This window comes from Pinus tabuliformis, chromosome 9, assembly GCF_031772625.1.
Source record: "Pinus tabuliformis cultivar Carrire ecotype Pingquan chromosome 9, CPIR1, whole genome shotgun sequence".
NCBI lineage: Eukaryota > Viridiplantae > Streptophyta > Pinopsida > Pinales > Pinaceae > Pinus > Pinus tabuliformis.
The window spans coordinates 403,853,655-403,876,384 of record NC_142307.1 but is presented as its reverse complement, the minus strand read 5'-3'; the positions used below and the strand labels follow the sequence as shown (position 1 = coordinate 403,876,384).

Genomic DNA, 22,730 nt, shown 5'->3' with positions numbered 1-22,730 from the left:
GGAAGCCAAACTCACCTGGGAAAAACCATTTATAATTGAGAGAACCAGCCCAAGTAACTCAGCCAGAAGCTTGGCAAAAGTTTAAGTTTTTATTTGCTCCCTCATATAGACTCCTTCCAAATAATTACGAGGAAAAAACTGCTTGTCTTTGTAAATTTGAGTCCCCTCAAATAAAAAATTTTAATTGTGGGTGTAGGGAAGCCCAAATCCCAGGGGATCTTGGTCTAGTTTTGGCCTACTTCCAGAGAGATGTTTGCAACCCGGGACCTGGACCTCTGACTTTGTAGACTATGTATCTACTGTATTTGGAGACTGTTAATATTAACTTCTTCTCCCATCAAAATATAAGACGTAAGTCCTTTCACAGGATGCCTCCTGCTTAGCTATCCTTCCACTGGTAGTTAGTTTTTCACCAAATGTTCACAAAAATATCTCTTAGAATTAACTTGCCCAATTCTGAAAACATATATATATATATATATATATTACAAAGAAGAAATACTGTAAGCTAAAATAATATGACTTTAAATTAAAAAGGCACAAATGAAAGTTCATTGACAGATGGAATCTACTAATGTAGGCAATCAAACAATTGTCCAGCAGTGCTGGTATCCACCATTAGAACTGGAACCAGTCAATTCCAAAAACTGGAACGAGACCAGAACCAGCAGACGCTGGACACAAAACCAGTCATCCAAAAAATACACAAAATATTCATATTTTGATGAAAAAATATATATTCATCCACATCCATGTCAATCCAAACTATTAGACACCAAATATGCAAAGTTTTCTCATGTATATAGAATTAAAAGGCCTAATATAGCAATATGGCACAGACTGCAATACATATCTGAACCAAAATTCATTAACATTGAGGCTCTAAATGGCCCACAGAATCCAAAACTAATCCTACCATAGTCTACAATCAAATCAAATACTCCAAATCTATATCCTCAACATTCTCTGCATGGGTATGTTCAGCAATGCCCTTTAAGATCCTAACAGTGAACACCAATGTTCATGCCCTGTGGAGGTGGAAACAGCAACAAGTAATACACAATAAATCCAATCAAAACTAAATATGGGTGCGTTAAATAGATCAAAAATAGGTTTTAGGGTAGTTGTTGGGTTTTAGCTATTAGTGTTTTTAAATTTTGTTTTTGGCATTTTGTGGGAAAGGAGATGCAATGGTACAAAACAGGTCAAACAGGCCAGTTCAGACCAAAACTGGTCAAACCAGCCAGTTCTAATTGTTCAGATCAAAGCCGATCAATTTTGGTTTGGGATGATGGCTTCAAAAGGAAACCTCACAAAAATGATACAACCAACCAGTTTTATAGGTTCAGTTCCAATAACATTTCCCATAACCCTGTACAGCGTGTTTCAACGCTGTACAGCACATTTTCAGCAGCTGTACGACATGGGTGGGGCCCCCAAAACACGTTAAAGTGGGCCCCCACTCTTCTCTGGGCCCCACAAAAAACCACTTTTTACTAATTTTAATTAATTTATATTCTATCTTGTGTTAAAACTTAAAATAATATTTTTTATGAGAAATCTAGAAGCAAATTTCTTTTAAAAGGGGCTGTCCATCTCATTTCTCCTCACACTGTTTGAGGCTTGAGGCTTGATTTATTCATTAATCTGCAATATGTATCTGTATTAAATTTAAATGCTTTCTTTCAAAATTACGGTATAATTTTCTGAAACAATAGGAACACGCTGGAAACGTGACCCCTCGAAGAATCAAGAAACAGGAAAACACAGTATAAACATATATATATATACCCCCCAAGAATCAGGTAACAGGGAAACAAGGTATATGTATGTATGTATATACCATAGTTTTAAACCTCTGACTCGGATTCGGAACCAGCCAAGGGTCGACTCTGATTCCGACTCGGCCTAGTTGATTTCAATGACTCAGTCTTTGCAAAAAATACTATTTATCTTTTTATGAAAAAACATATTTTTAAAGATTTTCATTCATGTTTCCAAACTCAAAGCATTAGAATATAGAGAGAAGACAACATATGATCAAAGTATGCTCGTGAATATATATATTATATCAAAATGGCACCCAGTGCATTGTGCAATACATGTAATATATAGAGATCAGAACAAAAACACATAACCAAGGAGGCTCTAAATGGCCTCTACAACAAAACATCACTAGTCACTACTACTAAAAAAGCCAACATCATCTAGCTCAAACTCTGAATCAAAGTCAGAAGAGGAAACCCATGGCTCTTCCTCTTCATCAACATCTCCAACTGCAACCGTAGTAGCACTAGCAGCAGCGGCACGCTGAGATAGACGAGCTATGTGCCTACATCATGGTTGAGTATAGGAAGTGCCTGCAACTGGAGGACTTGGGGCTGATCCTGGTACTAGTGGATCTGCATTTAGCTAGTGGATCTAAATCCAAATCAAGACCAATATCCTCATCAATATCAAACTCTGTTGGTTGATGATGGATCAATATCTTCCAACACAATGGGATTTGTATCAGGTCTTTGTTCAGCAATTGGTTGCATCTTAGCCGGAGGTTGTGTTAGACTAGACTAGATCATTTAACCGTTTTTGTTCCAAATTGTTTCTCTTCTTCATGTGAATCCTCTCAAAGACAGACCAATTATGCTCACACCCAGAAGCACTACAAGTTTGACTCAAAATACAGATTGCAAACTTTTGCAATTGAGGACAATGGCTACCAAATGCCTCCCACCATTATGCTGCAAAAAAAATAGTTGTGTAGTGACTAAGCTCAACAAATTATATCCAACTTTCAAATTATAAACAATTTAACAAAATAAGAATTTGAAAATTGAAATTGTTTACCTGCCTCATCTGCTTCCCTTGCAATCCTTGCTAGGTTCTTGCCAAAGGTACCTATGGCTCTACTAAAACAAGTAATTTGTCAATGTATCTCCAGTTGCTCACTCTCCATAGGAACCATGCGCTCAAGGCACTCAATCAATCCATCTCTAACCTCCCCAGTCAAAGCTTCTCCCTCCAGAGCTTTATAATGATACCTTGGGTTCAAAAAAAACCCAACTACATGTATAGGGTGATGGAGTTGATTGTTCCATCTTTGAACAATGATTTCCCAAATGGGTCCATACTTAGCCACTCTATCCTTGTATGATGTCTTTATTTGCTCCTTTGCTTGATCCATAGCCTCATTAATGAAACCCATAGCCAATCTTTCCCCATCCACCAACTGCAACACCTTAACTAGTGACTCAACAACCTTCACAATCTTTGTTGCTTATTTGCAAAATATGTCTTCATTAACTTTCTTTCTCACATCTTTGCCATCTCGTTTGCGAGCCCATTAACATTCATTCCATTCATCACAAGAAAACATCCTCTTCAAGTTTTTATGTTCAGAAAGCATAAGATTGCAATGTCAAAAAATGAGTTGCAAATCTAGTGATGGCAGGCCTAACAAGATCCTTGCACCCTGTGTTTTTTCTCATCAGGTTCACATATCTTGGGTTCAGTAAAAAACCCAACTAGGTACTTGTGGCTCTACTGAAACAAGTGATTTGTCGATGTATCTCCAGTTGCTCACTCTCCGTAGGGACCATGCGCTCAAGGCAGTCAATCAATCCATCTCAAACCTCCCCAGTCAAAGCTTCTACCTCCAGAGCTTTATAATGATACCTTGAGTTCAGAAAAAACCCAACTACATGTATAGGGCGATGGAGTTGATTGTTCCATCTTTGATCAATGATTTCCCAAATGGGCCCATACTTAGCCACTCTATCCTTGTATGATGTCTTTATTTGATCCTTTGCTTGATCCATTGCCTCATAAATGCAACCCATAGCCAATCTTTCCCCATCCACCAACCGCAACACCTTAACTAGTGACTTAAGAACCTTCACAATCTCTGCTACCTATTTGCAAAATTTCTTCATTAACTTTCTTTCTCACATCTTTGCCATCTCGTTTGCAAACCCATTGACATCATTCCATTCATCACAAGAAAACATCCTCTTCAAGTTTTTATGTTCGAAAAGCATAAATTGCAATGTCAAAAAATGAGTTGCAAATATAGTGACGGCAAGGCTAACAAGATCCTTGGCCCCTGTGTTTTTCCTCATCGGGTTCACATACCTTGGGTTCAAATACAAACCAAATTAAGACCAATACAAATAAAATTAAAAATTTAAAGGAAAACGATTAAAGAAAGGGAGAACAACAACCAAACAAACAAACAAAAAAACCCAACTATATGTATAGGGCGATGGAGTTGACTGTTCCATCTTTGATCAATGATTTCCCAAATGGGCCCATACTTATCCACTCAATCCTTGTATGATATCTTTATTTGCTCCTTTTCTTGATCCATAGCCTCATAAATGAAACCCATAGCCAATCTTTCCCCATCCACCAACCGCAACACCTTAACTAGTGACTCAACAACCTTCACAATCTCTGTTGCCTATTTGCAAAATATGTCTTCATTAACTTTCTTTCTCGCATCTTTGCCATCTCATTTGCGAGCCCATTCACATTCATTCCATTCATCACAAGAAAACATCCTCTTCAAATTTTTATGTTCGGAACGCATAGATTGCAATGTCAAAAAATGAGTTGCAAATCTAGTGATGGCAAGCCTAACAAGATCCTTGCCTCCTGTGTTTTTCCTCGTCAAGTTCAAAACCCATGAGTGATTGTAGATATTACTTGTTATGCTTTTGTCATGCTCTACATTGTTCTTGATCCAATCTATTTTACCAATATCCTCAAGCGTGAGGTCTATCTAATGTGTAGCACACAGGGTCCAAAAGATGGTTGTGTGTTTTACCTCTAACATTTTACCAGCAAGAACATAGTTAGAGGCATTATCTATGATGATCTAAACAACATTAGCCACCCCCACTTATTCAACAACCTCATCCAAAAGTTGAAACAACAAGTGTGCATCATCATCAACCGATTTTAGAAACATGGTTCCTTGTGGGCAAAAGATAAGAAAATTTATGATGGTACAGTTGCTTTGATCAGTGCATCCATCTGACAGGATGGTACATCCTGTTTTCACCCATTAACTTTTGAAATCTTTCAAATATTCATCAATGGACATAGCCTCTTTTTGCAAAGATCCCCTTAACGCATGCATAGTAGGGCTTTTGAAGCCCTTTCCAGCAGCAAATATGGCATCAAACATAGGTTCATAATATGGTGAACGAGAAGCGTTGAAGGGGATATCAGCGTCATACCACCATCTAGCTATGTAATCACAGGCAATGTCTCTCAATTCTTTCTTCCAATGATCATCTAAAGTAGGTTGTATTTGACCTCTATGAGCTCGAGGACCATGTGCACTATCAGAGGGAGAGGAGGGTGTGACTGTGAAATAACTTATGATATCACCCTTCTTTTTAATCCTTACACTTTTCTTGAATAGACTCCAAAGTAGGAGGAACATAGCGAAAGGGGTTGGATGCATCAATGCAAGGGATAGATGAAGAGCCCTCATAATCAAAATTGGGGTTAGCAACCATCATGTGTTTTATACTCCTCTTCCTCCCTATTTCAGCCTCTATTTCTTTTTGCCTAGCTTTTTCTTCCTCAAACTTCTCAAATTTTTCTAGCAACTCCTTCCTAATATCCCCAATTTGTTCTATTGGTGCTGCACATGGAACAATTTGGCCTCTAATACTAGCCAAGTGTTGTTTCAGCCTATGAATGCCCCCTCCACCTCCCTTAATTTTTTTATGACAAAATTTGCAATGCATTTGATTATCAATCATCTCAGCATATGCCCAAGCAGCATCTTTCATTCTAGGAGCCATTTTCTAATATTTAGAAAAATTACTCTTTTCAATTTCCAAAGTTGAAAAAAAAAAAGCAAGGGCGGATATGAGAAGTGAAAAAAAAATACCTCTAGCCTCCTCAATGTTGCTCCAATTATTGCCCAAGAAGCTCCTCACTGTTGCTCCAATGATTGCCCAAGAGGCTCCTCACTGTTGCTCCAAAAACCAACTCCAACTCTTCGCAAACTCCTCACAAATGCAATGAGATAGCTGTGAGAAAATGTGAGGGGATTGGGTAACTTTTATAGGGTTGGGAAAGGGTACATGCATTGAGATAAACCTTAAACCAAAAGAAAATTAGCTTTCAAGTCTGACGTTGCCGCCCTTTCCCCCACAGACCGGCTCGACTTGGTTATGACAGGCTCGGCAGAGCCAGCCCGAGCAGGGGTCCAGCTCGGTCGACCAGGCCAAGTCCGATTTGGACTGGCCTGGTTTTACCGTGTTTCCCCATTTCCTTATTCTTGGGGGTACATACACACATGTATATATACCCCATGAATCAAGTAACAGGGAAACACAATGTGTATATATGTCTATATATATATATATATATATATATATATATATATATAAGGAATCAAGAAATGGGGAAACATGGTATGTATGTATATATATATATATATATATATATATATATATATATATACATACATACCATGTTTCCCCATTTCTTGATTCCTGGGGGGTCACATTTCCAGTGTGTTCTCGTATCTCGTTCCAGATACGTGTTTCCAATTCCCAATACCATGCAAGTTAGCTTGAGACACTCGTTGTCCAGCTATCAAATACTCATGGACATGTCATGTTCAACACAATTGTCCCATGCATGTCCAACACAATGAACTCATCCCCCGAAATGTCCAACACTATAGAAACCAAAAATTGATCAAAACTTTTCAAAAAAATAAAAAAGGGTGCGCAGATGTGTGCCAACATGTCTTTCATGACACTAGTTCTGAAATGTTCAACAAATTCGCATCTTTATGTCTATTTTACTTCTGTGAATTTAAAATATTTTTCTAATTTCATATATAGGCAATGAAGGACATGAATGAAGGCAAAGGGAAACAAAACCTTTCAATAGGCGCTTCCATAGGCAAGAAGAGACGTCCACAATCCTTTGGATTGGTGAGAATCTCTCTTTCAAAGGAGTGGATTTGCAATGGAATGTAGCAACTATCTCAAAGGACATTGATTAGGTACTTCAAAAGGAAGAAGACCTCAATTGCAAAAATGGTTTTCGCAGATTCATGGTTCAAGGTCACAAAGGGAAAATTGAGGATCTCTCCACTGTAGTGTGACTTTCTTTTGTTTCTTGTTTGATAATGTTGTTGACAAAGACTCAATCCTCAACGAATGCCCATACCTTGTTGAATCCTCAAGGTTGTTCTTATGCCCTGGAGCTCCTCTATTCATGGTTCAAGGTCGCAAAGGGAAAATTGAGGATCTCTCCACTGTAGTGTGGATTTTTTTCTTTCTTATTTGAAAATGTTGTGGACAAAGACACAATCCTCAACAGATGCCCATGGCTTTTTGAACCCTTGGAGTTGTTCTTGTGCCTTGAAGTGATTCTTTCTATTGAAAAGTGTAGCGAAGAAGGTCTTCTTCTTGACTTGTGCCTTAGTGAAGAAAGACCACAAACAATCTTCCTTTAAGCATGCACGAGTTCCTAAGAAATAAGACGAATTCATGGTGACAGTTTGACTCATGCGCATAGTTGGAGAGGCAGTTGAGTCGATCTCCAAAAGTGTGAATTCAAGTTTGGAAGTGGACGATGTAGTGAGCTTCAGTTTCTAATTGAGGCAATACGAGTTAGAAGAGTCAGTTTAACTCAGATAACAAATCAATCACAAGTCCTTGTTCTAAAAATGCAGTTGCCATATTTAGCATGATCAAATTGCATAAAAGAAGGACGAAGGCACAAAATTCAATCAATTGTTTTGTGCACAAGGTTGTGAGACAAGACGAGAGCTCACGAAGGATTATTGTTGAAAATTATAACTAGGTTCGGTCTTCATTATGATGTAATTGTAATCATGACATTGTATATTATTTATAAAGAAAGAAAAGGGAATTATATTTATTTATTTTTTGGAGAATGGCTTTCATGCTCAAGTTTGAGTCAAAAGCATGGTCTTCGTGCTTTTAGTTATTCTAGGTCTTTTTAGGTCTTTCTAGGATAAAGAATAATATTGGTCATGTCTCATAGTCCCATTTGGACTCATTGTAATGAAGAAATATATTTATTTTGTTAAAAAAAAGCCATGGATAAGCCCAAGACCAGGATAGCCCATGGAGCAAATCAAGTTGGCCTAAAAGGAGGTAATTCGAACCTCAAGAAAGGTTATATAAAGGAGAGCAGTTTGACTCGTTTGGCACACTCAAGCAAGTTAAATCTGCAATAGTGAAGAAGGAAGAGAATAGGTGGAGGGATGAAGAAGAAGGATAGACACTGAAATTTGTATAAAGATCATCTTCTCATGTTTTTCTCTAAGGTTTGTGAAGCTACCAGTTCTAGGGGTCGAAGTTCTGTTGCATGGGATCGAAATTCTGTGAAGCAATTGTAGGGGGGTCATAGTTGCAGCATCAAGGAAGCAATATCAAAGTCCTGAAAGTTGTCTCAAGGAAGATTTTCTTGGGGGTTGGCTTGGGGCTTGGAGGGTCTATTGTCTTTTTTCTTTGGGTCTTGGAAGTCTCTTTTGTAAGTAGATTCTAAAGAAGAAGACAAGCATTTTTTGGGTTTTCCCCTTGGAGGGGTTTTGCCCTGGCTTGGAGCCTATATCTTGTGTACTTTGTCTTGTTGGGATCTTCATTGTTTTGGTAATTGGTTGATGAACAAAGATCTAATAAAGTAATAAAAGGCCAACACATATCACAAGTAATTATCAAGTTAAGGAAAATCATCTAAATACACAAGTCTCCTGTTTTTCCAACATGGTATCAGAGTTAAGGTGCAAGAAGGAGACCGAAGATCACATCTTTATTGGCACTATGGCAAGGGTTGTAAGGAAGGGTTTTAAGGTTTTGGAAAATCTCGCTACATCCATCAAGAAGTGTTTATTGAAGATCATCTCCAAGCTCACAAAAGAAGTAAATGGAAGTTTGTTCTCTGCTTTATCCAACACTTTCAAAGACAAAAATGTATGGGTTATTGACAGTGGTGCCTCCAGACATATGACAAGAGAATGCAGTCAACTTCAGACCTTGTCAAAAGGAAATTCATCTCATTCAATCGAACTTGGAGACAACAAGAGCTATCCAGTGAAAGGCATTGGATCTACATCATTAAAGCTCAAGTCAGGTGGAAGCATTCACCTCAACATTTTATACGTTCCAAGTTTGAAGAAAAACTTACTTTCTATTTCTTGTCTAGAGGATGATAAAGGTGATAAAATTGCTTTTGTTGATGGCAAGGTTTTGGCTTGGGGTAAGGGCTCAAGCATTGATGATGCTAGGGTAATTGGGATTCGAGAACGGAAATTGTATAAACCCTTTACACCTCTATCTAAACTTTAAATCCCTAGTCCACTTGGAAGTGAGTCATTCTTAACTATGGAATAGAAGGTATGGACACTTTCATTTTAAGATTTTGCCATCTCTAAATCAAACAGTCAATGGCATCCCCAAACTAAAGGAAAAACATGAAGGCACCTGTAAGGGATGTGCTCTAGACAAGAACGTAAAGAAACCATTTGCAAGTAGTGACAACAGATCTAAGGAAATTTTAGATCTCATAAACTCGGATGTATGTGGAACTATGGCAGTCAAGTCTCTTAGTGGGCATTAGTATTATGTAAGCTTAATTGATGATTACTCAAGGAAGACTTGGTTATACCTTCTCAAGAATAAGGATGAGGTATTCAAAAAGTTTCAAGAGTTCAAGAATGAAGTGGAAAACCTAACCAAGAGAAAGATCAAAACTCTGAGATCTGACAATGGTGTAGAATATACCTCCAAGGAATTGATAGATTTCTGCAAGGAAGCAAGGATTAAGAGGGAGCTCATTGTTCCTTATAATCCTAAACAAAATGGCATGGCAGAAAGGAAGAATAGAACCATTGAGAAATGTGTTAGGGCTACAATACATGATCAAGATCTCCCTCAATTTTTATGGGGAAAAGCACGCAAGACATTTATCTACTTAAAGAATCGAAGTCCTTACGGGATTCTCAACAACATGACTATGAAAGAAGCATTTACAGGAAAGAAGCCAAGTGTGGATCATCTTCAAATATTTGGGTATCCTATGTATATTCATATACCCAAGGACAAAAGAAAGAAGTTAGATCCTACTAGTTTAAAGGGTATCTTTGTGGTGTATAGTGCTTCATCAAAAGCATATAGAATATATATCAAGGAGGATTGTCAAATTGAAGTAAGCAGGAATGTCATCTTTGATGAGAGCATAGCTTACAAGAAATCAAAGGATGTCCCGGTTGACTCTGATGAAGAAGAGATACCTATCTTTGAGGATATCTCTAGGGACAATGATGGTCAAGAGCAGACATCTACTCAAGAAAATGTTGAAGGTCCTTATGAACCTATACAACATATATTTGTTCCATAAAATAGGAAGAGACTTGTTTGGTTGAAAACTAATCTTCATGAAGCAAGACATATAGCATCAGGGACCTCCAGGCAAAGTAAAGGACTGGAGAGGTATTCAAGATATGTTGCATATATGACAAATATTATCGAAGCAAAACCTTCCTCCTATGAAGATGCAGCTAAACATCAAGAGTGGAGGAATGCAATGCAGGAAGCATACCAGTGCATAATGAAGAATGATTGTCCCTAGGCCAAGTGACAAATATATAGTCACTTCAAAGTGGATTTACAAGATAAAGCACACTGCAAATGGGAGCATAGACAAATACAGAGCAAGGTTTGTAGCAAGAGGCTTCTCACAAAAAGAAGAAATTTATTACAAAGAAACCTTTGCTCCCACAGCTAGGTAAACAACAATAAGATCATTTGTTTGGTTGGCCACTACTATGGGATGGAACATCCATAAAATGGATGCCAAGACAGCGTTCCTGAATGGGACCATCAATGAGGAGGTTTACATTGAGAAGCCCAAAGGATTTGAAATAAATCAAAGGGAGACTCATGTTTGCAGATTGAAGAAGGCTTTATATGGCTTAAAGCAAGCACCTAGAGCTTGGTATGCAAGAATGGATGCATACCTATTAAGACTTGGTTTTACCAAGAGCACTGCAGATCCTAACCTATATATCAGGGTGGTCCAGGGTGAACCAATCATCATACTCTTGTATGTCGATGATTTACTAGTCACAGGTGTAGAGCATTGAATTCAGGAACGCACGAAGCAATTAGCAGTTGAATTCGATATGAAGGATCATAGGATTATGCATTATTACTTGGGGCTACAAGTATGGAAAAAGCCAAGAGAGATATATCTTGGTCAAGGTAAGTATGTGATCAAGATACTTCAAAAGTTTGGCATGATGGATTACAAGCCTATGATGACTCCTATGATTATCAATTTGAAGAAGTTGAGGAGTTCAAAATCTAGTCCGGTGGATCCTACTTGCTACAGACAATTGATTGGGTCCTTGATGTATCTAGTAAACACAAGACTAGACATTTGTTTTGCAGTGAATTTCCTCAATCTGTTTCAAATGGAGCCAAAACATGATCATTGGATTGTAGCCAAGTGTATCCTAAGATATTTACGTGGGGTTATTCAACCCTCCCTCTGGTACACTGGTAATGAAATCCAACTCATAGGATATATAGATTCAGATTGGGGTGGCAATGAGAGAGACGAAAAAAGCACAACAGGTGGATGCTTCAGCCTAGGATCTTCCATGGCCTCATGAATGAGCAAAAAGCAAGATATGGTTGCTTTGAGTAGTGTTGACGCTAAATATATTGTTGCAAGCGAGGTTTGTCAAGAAGCAGTTTGGCTCAGGAAGTTGCTATCAAACTTGTTCAAAGGACTGCTTAGCCCTACATGGATACATTATGATAATGAGAGTTGCATAAAATTGACGAAAGACCCGGTGTTTCATGCTAAGACAAAGCATATAAACAACAAGTACCACTACATAAGAAGTTTGGAACAAGATGGGGTCGTGGAGTTGCACTATCTACCTACAGATGAACAAGTAGCATAGTGACTAAAGTGTTACCAAACAAGAAGCTTCAGTACCTGAGAAGTAAGCTTGGTTTGGTAGATATCTCTTCCCTAATTGAAAGGGAGTGATATCGGATAGCTTGTCTTTATGGGTCAGCCACTAGACTAGGAGTGACAGCCATAAGTCTTATTGAAGACCATAAAGAAAGGATGGAGTATGGACGATTAGATAAGCATCTAGATTGGAACTTCTTATGGATTGTAGAATCCAGGGAAAAAAGTTGTTAACCGATGCTCTTTGAGGATGAGGTAGGGCATCCAAGATGAGAGCAGTTGAAGAGAACCGATATTCTTTGAGGATCCAAGTTTGGGAATCGAAGAGAAGAATAGCCCTAAAAGGTCATACCTTGTAGACATCCGGATGGGGTATGTACCTTGAGAGTTATTAAGGTGGCTCGCGTAAAGCCTCCCAGCATAATGCTCATAATTAAAGATGATCTTGTCCAATTAAGGCCTTCAAGAACAATGTTGGTTATGATAAAGATGTTTGACAAAAGATGGCTTATCAATCCGACTCTTCTTATGAGAATGCTTCAAGATTGAGATTCCTTGTACCATGAATACCTCCCTAGTTACGAGGGAGTGTTGAAAATTGTAACTAGGTTCAGTCTTCATTATGATGTAATTGTAATCATGACATTGTATATTCTTTCTAAAGAAAGAAAAAGGAAGAAAAAGAAATTATATTTTTTTTTGGAGTATGGGTTTCATACTCAAGTTTGCGTCAAAAGCATGTTCTTTGTGCTTTTAGGTCTTCTAGGTCTTTCTAAGATAAAGAATAATATTTGTCATGTGTCATAGTCCCATTTGGACTCATTGTAATGAAGAAAATTATTTATTTTGTTAATAAAAAGCCATGGATAAGCCCAAGACCAAGTTGACCCAAGGAGCAAATCAAGTCAGCCTAAAAGGAGGGAATTCGACCCTCAAGAAAGGTTATATAAAGGAGAGCATTTCGACTCATTTGGCACACTCACTCAAGCAAGTTCAATCTGCAATAGCGAAGAAGGAAGAGAGTAGTTGGAGGGACGAAGAAGAAAGATATCAACCAAAATTTGTCTAAAGATCATCTTCTCTTGTTTCGATCTAGGGTTTGTGAAGCTGCTAGTTACAGGGGGGCAAAGTTCTGTCGCAGGGGGGCGAAATTCTGTGAAGCAGTTGCAAGGGGTCTAAAGTTGCAGCATCAAGGAAGCAGTATCGAAGTTTTGGAAGTTGTGAAGATCTTGTCAAGGGTTGGCTTTAGGGCTTGGAGGGTTTATTGGCGTTGGTCTTTGAGCCTTGGAAGACTCTTTTGTAAGCAGATTCTAAAGAATCAGAGAAGTATTTTCTGGGTTTTGCCCTGGCTTGGAGCCTATATCTTGTGTATTATCTTGTTGTGATATTCATTGTTTTGGTAATTGCTTGATGAACAAAGATCTAATAAAGTAATAAAAGGCCAACACATATCACAAGTAATTATCACGTTAAGGAAAATAATCTAAATATATAAGTCTCTTGATTTTCCAACAATTGTGAGAGAAAGGCATGTGATATGCATATCTAGAAGGAGCCTATTTCCTTGTGGCAGGTTTGCGTTAGGAAACAAGAGTCAAGCCCTGAGTAATAGGGAGACCCTTGCACTAGGAAATAGGCAGGTGTACGCAAGGAAATTGGGCCTATCACATCGCAAGGAAGCAATTGAGCAGAGATTGAGTGTATGCAGGGTGTGTCCAGCTTGTATAGCGTGAGGACAAGTGTGTTCTCTGGGTCACTATCTGCCTTGTAAGAAACCAAACTGCTTAGCCTCTATCAATAAAGAATACTACAACAAAGAGAAGGTTTTCCTAATTGGGTTCCCTAGAAAAAATATTGTGTAATTGTGTGATTGTGTTTTATTTTTGTTTCCATTCTGCTGCAAATTTAAAGTAGAGAAATTATGTCTCTTGGTGAATCAAAGTTGTTTCAGATTGTTAATCATAGCAGTTGCAGAATTTCAAGGAAATTCTACATGGTATCAAACGGCAAATCCATATAAAGACCAACACCAAGGTGATTAATAGATCCAACGCAATTCCTCATATGTGAGATTGTGCATAAGAATGTGGTTTACTCCTTTGACTAGGGCCTATCCATTTTTAGTGCATTGGGGAGAGTCAAGCCCCTTATAGAGTAATTAAACTATGTATTGGTTGAGTGCTAGTTTAATAATCGAATCTCCTCATGGTGATGCACAAACCTAAAGGGTCCAGGTTTGGGGTAAACACAAAGTTGTGGGTCTGTAGTGGCCACTGGTTAGGGTCGTCCTACAGTGACCGTGGAGAATACTAACCACTGTTTTACAAAACAGCCGAATTGACTCCGACTCGGCCGAGGCGAACCGAGTCGATGGCCTGGGCAATGAAACGGTGTGCAACCCGGCTCGGTTGACCGAGTCACATATGACTCGGCCGAGTCATATGTGACTCGGTCAACCCGGCCGGGTCCGTTATGACTCGGCCGAGTCAATGTAGGGACGGCTGGGCAGCGTAACAGCTAATAAAATTTCACTTTTTATGTGATTTTTGCAAAAGTTAAATGCAATTAATGGATTCTAAAGGGTAATTGTAATTTGTTAAATGCTTTTGGGGTCCATTTCCCCCTCCCAAACCCTATTTAAGACAACCAAATGCTCTCATTCACTCACAGCAGTCTTATGCATTTGAGTGAGAGTCTTCTTTGAGAATTAGTGAGCAGTTCTTGAGCTTGTTTTGGAGCAACAGTGAGGAGTCTTGGAGGAGCATTGTAGCTGGAGTAAGGAGCTTCTTGGGCAGCCATTTGGAGCAACATTGAGGAGCTGATTCTTGGAGCAAGCTTGAGGAGGCAGTTTGTGCCAGGAGGTATTTTTTTCCACCTCTATAAATCTGTTTTTGCTTAGTAAATTTTAGGTGCATATCAAGAAATCTTAGAGAGTGTTTTTTGTCAAATAAATGAACATTGAATCAATTTTTATTTTTATTTTCATTTTCAGATTGTTTTCCTAGTCAAAAAATGGCACCTAGAGCAAAAGATCCTGCTTGGGCATATGTTGAAATGGTTGATAGTCAGATGCGTTGCAAATTTTGCCATAGGAAAATTAAGGAAGGTCCTGGGGGATTAATAGGCTGAAACAACACTTGGCAGGGATTAGAGGCCAAATTACCGCATGTCCCTCATCAGAAATTGAGGAGATTAGAAAGAATTTGTTGGCCAGCTTTGAGAAATTTAAAGAAGATAAGGCTAGGCAAAAAGAGATACGGGCTGAAATTGGGAGGAAGAGGGAGATACAAAGAATGATGGCTACCAACCCCCACTATGATTTTGAGGGTTCTTCCTCTATCCCTCAAACTGAGGCATCCAACCCTTTCCATTATGTTCCTCCCTCTTTTGGTTCTGTTCAAGATAAGGGAAAGGGTAGAATGAATTTGACAAAGGGTGATGTGACTATCAAAAGTTATTTCACTCCCTCCTCTCCATCAGATGCACATGGTCTTGAAGTTAGTAAAGATCAAATTCAGCCCACTTTAGATGACCATTGGAAGAAAGAATTGAGGGAGACTGCTTGTGACTACATAGCTAGATGGTGGTATGATGTTGATATCCCCTTTAATGCTACTCGTTCACCATATTATGAGCCTATGTCTGATGCCATACATGCTGCTGGAAAAGGCTTCAAAGGCCCTACTATGCAAGAGCTAAGGGGGTTTCGTTTGCAGAAAGAAATTCAATCCATTAATGAGTATTTGCAAGAGTTCAGGGACTCATGGGCAAGAACAGGGTGTACCATCATGTCAGATGGATGGACTGATCAAAGAAACCATACCATCATAAAATTTCTTGTCTTCTGCCCACAGGGAACCATGTTTTTAAAATCAGTTGATGCATCTGATAAGGTAAAAGATGGCCACTTGTTGTTTCAGCTATTGGATGAGGTTATTGAGGAGGTGAGGGTGGCTAATGTTGTTCAAATCATCACAGACAATCGTCTAACTATGTTCTTGCTGGTAAACTGTTAGAGGAAAAACACAAGACCATCTTTTGGACCCCAGGCGCTGCACATTGCATAGACCTCATGCTTGAGGATATTGGAAAATTAGATTGGGTCAAAAACACTGTAGATAATGCCAAAAGCATAACAAAATTTATCTACAATCATACACTGGTTTTGAGTCTCATGAGGAAACACACTGGAGGCAAGGATATTATTAGGCCTGCCATCACTAGATTTGCTACACATTTTTTGACATTGCAATCTATGCTTTCCCAACATAAAAACTTGCAAAAGATGTTTTCCAGTGATGAATGGAATCAAAGCAATTGGTCTAACAAACCAGAAGGCAAAGAATTGAAAAGGAAAGTCCATGATGAAACTTTTGGGAGAAAGGCAACAGAGATTGTGAAGCTTGTTGAGCCACTAGTTAAGGTGTTGCAGTTGGTGGATGGGGAAAGGTTGGCTATGGGCTTCATTTATGAGGCTATGGATCAAGCAAAGGAGCAAATAAAGACAGCATACAAGGATAGAGTGGCAAAGTATGGGCCCATTTGGGCAATCATTGATGAAAGATGGAACAATCAACTCCATCGCCCTATACATGCAGCTGGGTATTTTTTGAACCCACGATATCATTATAAAGCTAAGGAGTCAGAAGCTTTGAGGGGGGAGGTCAGAGATGGACTGGTTGATTGCATTGTACGCATGATCCCATCGGAGTCTGATCAGCTGGAGATACATCAACAGGTCACATCCTTCAGCAATGCAACAGGTACCTTTGGGAAGAACCTAGCAAAGATTGCAAGAGAAGCAGATGAGCCAGGTAAACAAAAATTTCTATTTTCAATTTCTTAATGGTTTTACAGTTTTACTTTTTTTATTAAAGTTTGTTAAATCATTTATAATTTGAAAGTTAGATATAATTTGTAATTTTGTTGAGCTTCAGCCTTCATCTAACTCATAATTCATTACACTCCTATGTTTTTTGCAGCACAATGGTGGGAGGCCTTTGGTGGTCAGTGCCCTCAATTGCAAAGGTTTGCAATTCGTATTTTGAGTCAAACTTGCAGTGCATCTGGGTGTGAGCGCAATTGGTCTGTCTTTGATAGGATTCACACAAAGAAGAGAAACCGTTTGGAGCAAAAACGGTTGAATGATCTAGTTTTTGTCCAATACAACCTTCGGCTCAGACGGAACCAATTGCTGAACAAAAGACCTGATTCAGATCCCATTGTGTTGGAAGACATTGATCCAACATCAGATTGGATAGTGGAGAGTCGTCCACCAGAGTTTGATCCTGATGAGGATCTTGATGAACTTGAACATCCACTTCAACCTGTTCAGTTGAATGCAGATCCCAATCCACCAGCCTCAGTCTCACAGCCAGCAAGGAGTAGGACTCCAGTTGTAGGTGCTTCCTCTGCTCAGCCACGACAGAAGCGCAGCCGCATATCTACTCTATCTCTGCTTGCATCTGCTGCACAGCCTGCTAGTGGTACTGGCACCACTTCTACAGTTGCAGTTGGAGACGATGATGATGAGGAGGAGCCATGGGGCCCCTTGTCTGACTCTGATGATGATGATCCAGAGATTGGTCGAGATGATCTTGGCTCCTCTGGCAGTAGCTACTAGCCAGTAGTACTAGTATTGGAGTCTGGTCACCATCTCAGTTTACTTTTGTTGTAGAGGCCATTTCTAACCTCCTTGGTTATTTGTATTTTGTTTTGAGTCTTTGATCATGTATGACAGTTGACTATGTATTGCCATTGGGTACCATTTTGATATAATGGATTGGTTCATGAGCCTACTTTGATCATATGTTGTCTTCCATCTATATTATAATGCTGTGTGTTTGGAAACATGAATGAAAATCTTTAAAATTATGTTTAAAATATTTAAAATTATGTTTTTTTATAAAAAAAATAAATATTTAATGTATTTTTTACAACGACCGAGTCATTGAAATCGAGCCGGCCGAGTCATTACCGAGTTGGAGTCGGAGTCGGAGTCGATCCTCGGCCGAGTCGGAGTCGGAGTCTTAAAACATTGATACTAACAGAGCCGAGGAGGAGCAGACTTATAGTTACACAAAAGGTGTCTCTAATTGATGATTACAGGGACATGTGGAGGGTTGTTCAACGTGGTTTTTTGGAAAATATATAGTGGTTCTAAGTTGCAGTGGAAACGTGTGAGGATTCACTGTTGTGTGGGTTGCTAAAAGATGCCCTAAGTACAGAGAACAAGAGGTCAGACTTGTCACTGTTAGTGGACAGCTTGATTGTGGTGCCCTAGTACTGTCAACAAGAAGCGGGCTTGTGACAGTTAAGAGAAGTTTTTTGGAAGAGGATAGTTGATCAGATTTATGAAGGACAAAGATCAATTGTGAAGGAGAGCTCTCTGGATAAGCAGAATGGTGATCCAAGTGTTAAGATTGGACCACCATTTAGAGGGAGCCTCTAACTTTGTCTCATGGAAAGGAAGGATTATGATAGTTTTGGAGGATAATGGGGCGAGAAAATTTGTCAAGCAAGTTATACCACCACCTCAAGATGCCCGACATAATAAGAATGATATCAAGGCCAGGAGGATTATTCTAGAAGGGGTCAAAGTTCATAGAGTTCCTCATATCCATGAGAATAAGACATCTTTGTGAGTTTTTCTCCTCTAGGACTTCACAAGTCGTGGTATGGTTTCCAAAATGCAATAAGTGGTAGAGAAAATTTTCCTAGTTGGGAAAGGTTATGTATTGACTATGTTCAGAAGAGATCTAGAGAGGGACTAGAGATGGTAGATCAACTACGATAGTGGATACAGAGAACTTTGCCCCGGCAAGAAAAGGTAGCAAGACCAAGCGCAAGAATGGCCAAGGAGAGGTCAAGTCTAGTTAGAAGGGTGAGAAGAAAAAGAAGAAGAAGAAAGGATCTAAGAAAGATCAAGTGCTTCCATTGCCATGAGTTTGAACACCATGCCACTCAGTGTCCTAATAAGAAAAATTCTAGGAAGGATCATGTAGCTGCATCAACGGAGGTAGATGCATTTTCTACCTAGTTCGAGAAAGATTTCTCATTAATTGTTTGCATGGCAAGCTCATCAGACAATAGTGTGGTATATTGAATCTAGAGCATGCTCCCACATGACCAAGAACAAGAAGTATCTCAGCCATCTGAAAAAGAAGGACACGCAGTTTCAGGTCGATCTAGGAGATGATGGCATGTATGCAGCTAAAGGAGTTGGTATTGTCAGTTTAGAGGGAGATAGGTAATCCTCTTCATCTCAAAGATGTACTTTACGTTCCAAGATTAAAGCAAAATCTTGTTTCAATAGCTACCCTTGAGGACAAGGGTTACGATGTTATCTTCATCAGCATTGAGGGTTACATCCAACACTTAGCTTCTAGATGTAAGAAGCAGATAGCTGTTAGGAAGAAGAATATGTACTTATTATAGGTTGAGACAAGTGTAGCACAGGGTAGGAAGCTCTTAGAGTAGAGAAGTGATGGTTGAGCAAGAGCATGATAGAGTTGTCAGGATAGAGCCTCAGCCAATATCTCAATTTGAATCTCAAATAGTTAGCAGTTGAGCTGACCAGCAAGATGATGAGGAGCATAGCCCAGGGCGAGAGGAGGCAGCCACTTAAGTCAGTGACTTCTGGTATAGGAAGAGTACAAGCCAAGTGGGCAGAAGGTTTGTTTAAGGGAGATCAAGAGAGAGTTGGATCTTCCAGTGTCACCTTCATTCAAAGGGAGCAGCCATAAAGGTACACAAGAGTACATGGCACTTATCACTGAGGTGATAGACTCAAAGAGCACGGTTGAAAAGAACAGGCCTTCAAATCAAATTCCGCCGAACAAATCAGGGAAGCATTCTAGTTTAGATGAAGCAATTGCAGCAACGGAGAACATGGCAGTGTTGAATACAGATCCAAGCGGACGAGGTTTTTCTAGAAGCACCTTCCTAGCTAAGAGGGAGTGTTGAAAAGTGTAGTGAATAACGTCTTCTTCTTGACTTGTGCCTTAGTCAAGAAAGACCACAAACAAACTTCATTTAGCATGCACGAGTTCCTAAGAAATCAGATGAGTTCATGGTGACAGTTTAACTTATGCACAGAGTTGGAGAGGCAGTTGAGTCGATCTCCAAGTGCGAGTTCAAGATTGGAAGTCAGCGAGTTAGTGAGCTTCAGTTTCTAATTGAGGCAAGACGAGTAAGAAGAGTGAGTTTGACTCAGTTAACAAATCAATCACAAGTTCGAGTTCTAAAAATACATTAGCAAGATTAGCATGATCAAATTGCCTATTTGGAGGACGAAGGCACAAAATTCAATCAATTGTTTTCTGCACAAGGTTGTGAGAAAAGACAAGATCTCACAAATGATTGTGAGAGAGAGGCTTGTGGTATGTGTATCTAGGAGGAGCCTATACACAGTTTGTAGAGAGCTTCCTTGTGGCAAGTTTGCGCTAGGAAACAGGAGTCGAACTCTAAGTAATAGGGAGACCCCTGCGCCAGGAAATAGCCAGGTGTACACAAGGAAATTGGGCCTATCTCAGCGCAAGGAAGCAGGTGAGCAGAGGTCGAGTGTATGCAAGGTGTGTCCAGCTAGTATAATGTGAGGATAAGTGTGTTCTTTGGGTCACTGTCTGCCTTGTAAGAAACCATATTACTCAACCTCTATCAATAAAGAATACTACAGCAAAGAGAGGGTTTTCCCAATTGGGTTCTCTACAAAAAATATTATGTTATTGTGTGACTATGTTTTATATATGTTTATATTCTGCTGCAAATTTAAAGTAGAGAAAGTTTGTGTCTTGGTGAATCGAAGTTGTTTCAAATTGTTCATCATAACAGTGGCAGAATTTCAAGGAAATTCTACACTTTCAACTCGACATCAGCTTGAAAATATCAGCTATCTCTATGGGTACACTTTTAGGTCTTCCACTCCCTTTGTGGGATAAGAAGTTTTTAAAATCCATCGAGGATCTAATTTCAATATTTAGCTTCAAAAATCCTAGTGCCTTGACAGTTGCTTGAGAATGTTGATTTCGATCTCTACAAAGGGAGGTTTGTCAGACGAGATTATCCTAGAGTGCATATACAATAAGAGGATTCAGATCATTAACCATGAGAACTTGCCCTTCCATTATCATTTTTGCCACAAACATGGGCAAAAGCATTCTTCATGACTACCCTATTCAGAATGATGCAATCAAGAAACAAAGGAAGGTCAAAGACACCTCTAAATCCAAGGATCAGGGGGAGATGCACCATTGAAAGGTGTTGCAGACTCGAAGGACAATTGTCCAGTTAGGGATGATAAGGGGCAATTGAAGGTGAACTCTATCAAATAGAGTCCTTTATCTTTGAATCCAGCAAACGAGTAACCAATTAAAGTTGCAGCAAATTTACTAGAGATGCTAGAGACATCAACTCCAAATAAGGGGGCATCTAACTTACCAATGTCATGGATTGACTCTTCCAAAACCAATTCCTTAGACGAGCTTTCACAGATAATTGCAGATGTAAATTCTTTCCTAGCATAAGATCAACACACTTTTGAGGTCATGTTTCCAAAGCTATCCATAGGATGTTTCATCTTGGATCCCCATTGGGCTCCCACCATTGTTTTGTCTGAGGATTTAGCCAAGGGATTTTCAGCAGACTCTTCTTCTATTGGGGCATCAACATCATCTTCTCTTCCAAGTTTGATTTTGCTTGTTCAAGATCTGATAGGGCTCCTCAGTTCCAAGACTTCTCACTCTTCATCTCCACCTAGATCCAAGGCCAAGAGCTCCAAGTAGCATGGATGCTGATTAATTATTGATTTTTGGAGTCAGCATCTCCAACATCAGCGAACGCTTTTGATCTGTTATAAGAGGTCCTCGCAGCATTATGGAGCACTTTGTGATGTTCCTCTTTGATTGATTAATCGGAAATAACATGTTTTTTTATTTAGGGCAATACACAGAGACGCACATACACACGTGTCCAGGCATGTCCTGTTTCAACAGTCTACATGTGCCATGTGGTACGCCCATATGTCCCTGTGATCCCAGTGTCATGTGACTTAGCTTGCACTTAACATGGGCAAAAAGTCCAATAAAATGCTGAAATATAGTTTTTTAGGATTTAATAAAGTGCATTTAGATTGTCAGAATATGGTATGACTTGCCTATTATTATCCATGCAAAATATGCTTTCAGTTCTGGCTGAACTAGTTACTCGCAGACGTTACATGATCCACATTCCTTCTACAAATACTTTTGCAGCAAACAAACAGTTTAATGTAGCTGACCGCCCAGTTCAAAACCTGGGTAACTATGGCAGAATATATACCCCCAGCCACGGCTCCTTAGCCAAAGTATGTTTCGTAGCTTGTGAGATGTATTTGCTCTATTGAAACATTTAAACCAACAAATAAACAAAGTGGGTAAATCAGAACACTTTCAGTACTCAAACCCATAAATAAAATCCCCATGAAGACAAGTTGCCGGATTCAGGGACAAGCAAACTTAACAACCCGATCCAAGACCGGTGGAAGTCCCGGCAACGTTGATATATCCAGATGTTTCTTATCTCAACGAACTTAGACCAGCCTAAAGACCTCTGTGAAATAGATACCCCTAGGTTGTGGCATCTAAGCCGGGCCGAAGGCAGAACACACAACATTAACAAATAGTTACATACCTACCAAAATAATTTATGCGGCATAACATGTGAAATAAAATAAAACCAGGAGATCGTGGTTGATATCGTGATTA

The 22,730-nt window shown here is 39.3% G+C and overlaps 1 protein-coding gene across 1 annotated transcript in view; it reads right to left on the bottom strand.

Annotated features, from left to right (window-relative positions):
- The window catches only part of LOC149148849 (uncharacterized), an 80,658-nt gene that overhangs the window by 57,319 nt on the left and 609 nt on the right, over positions 1-22,730 (bottom strand). The window lies entirely within an intron of this gene.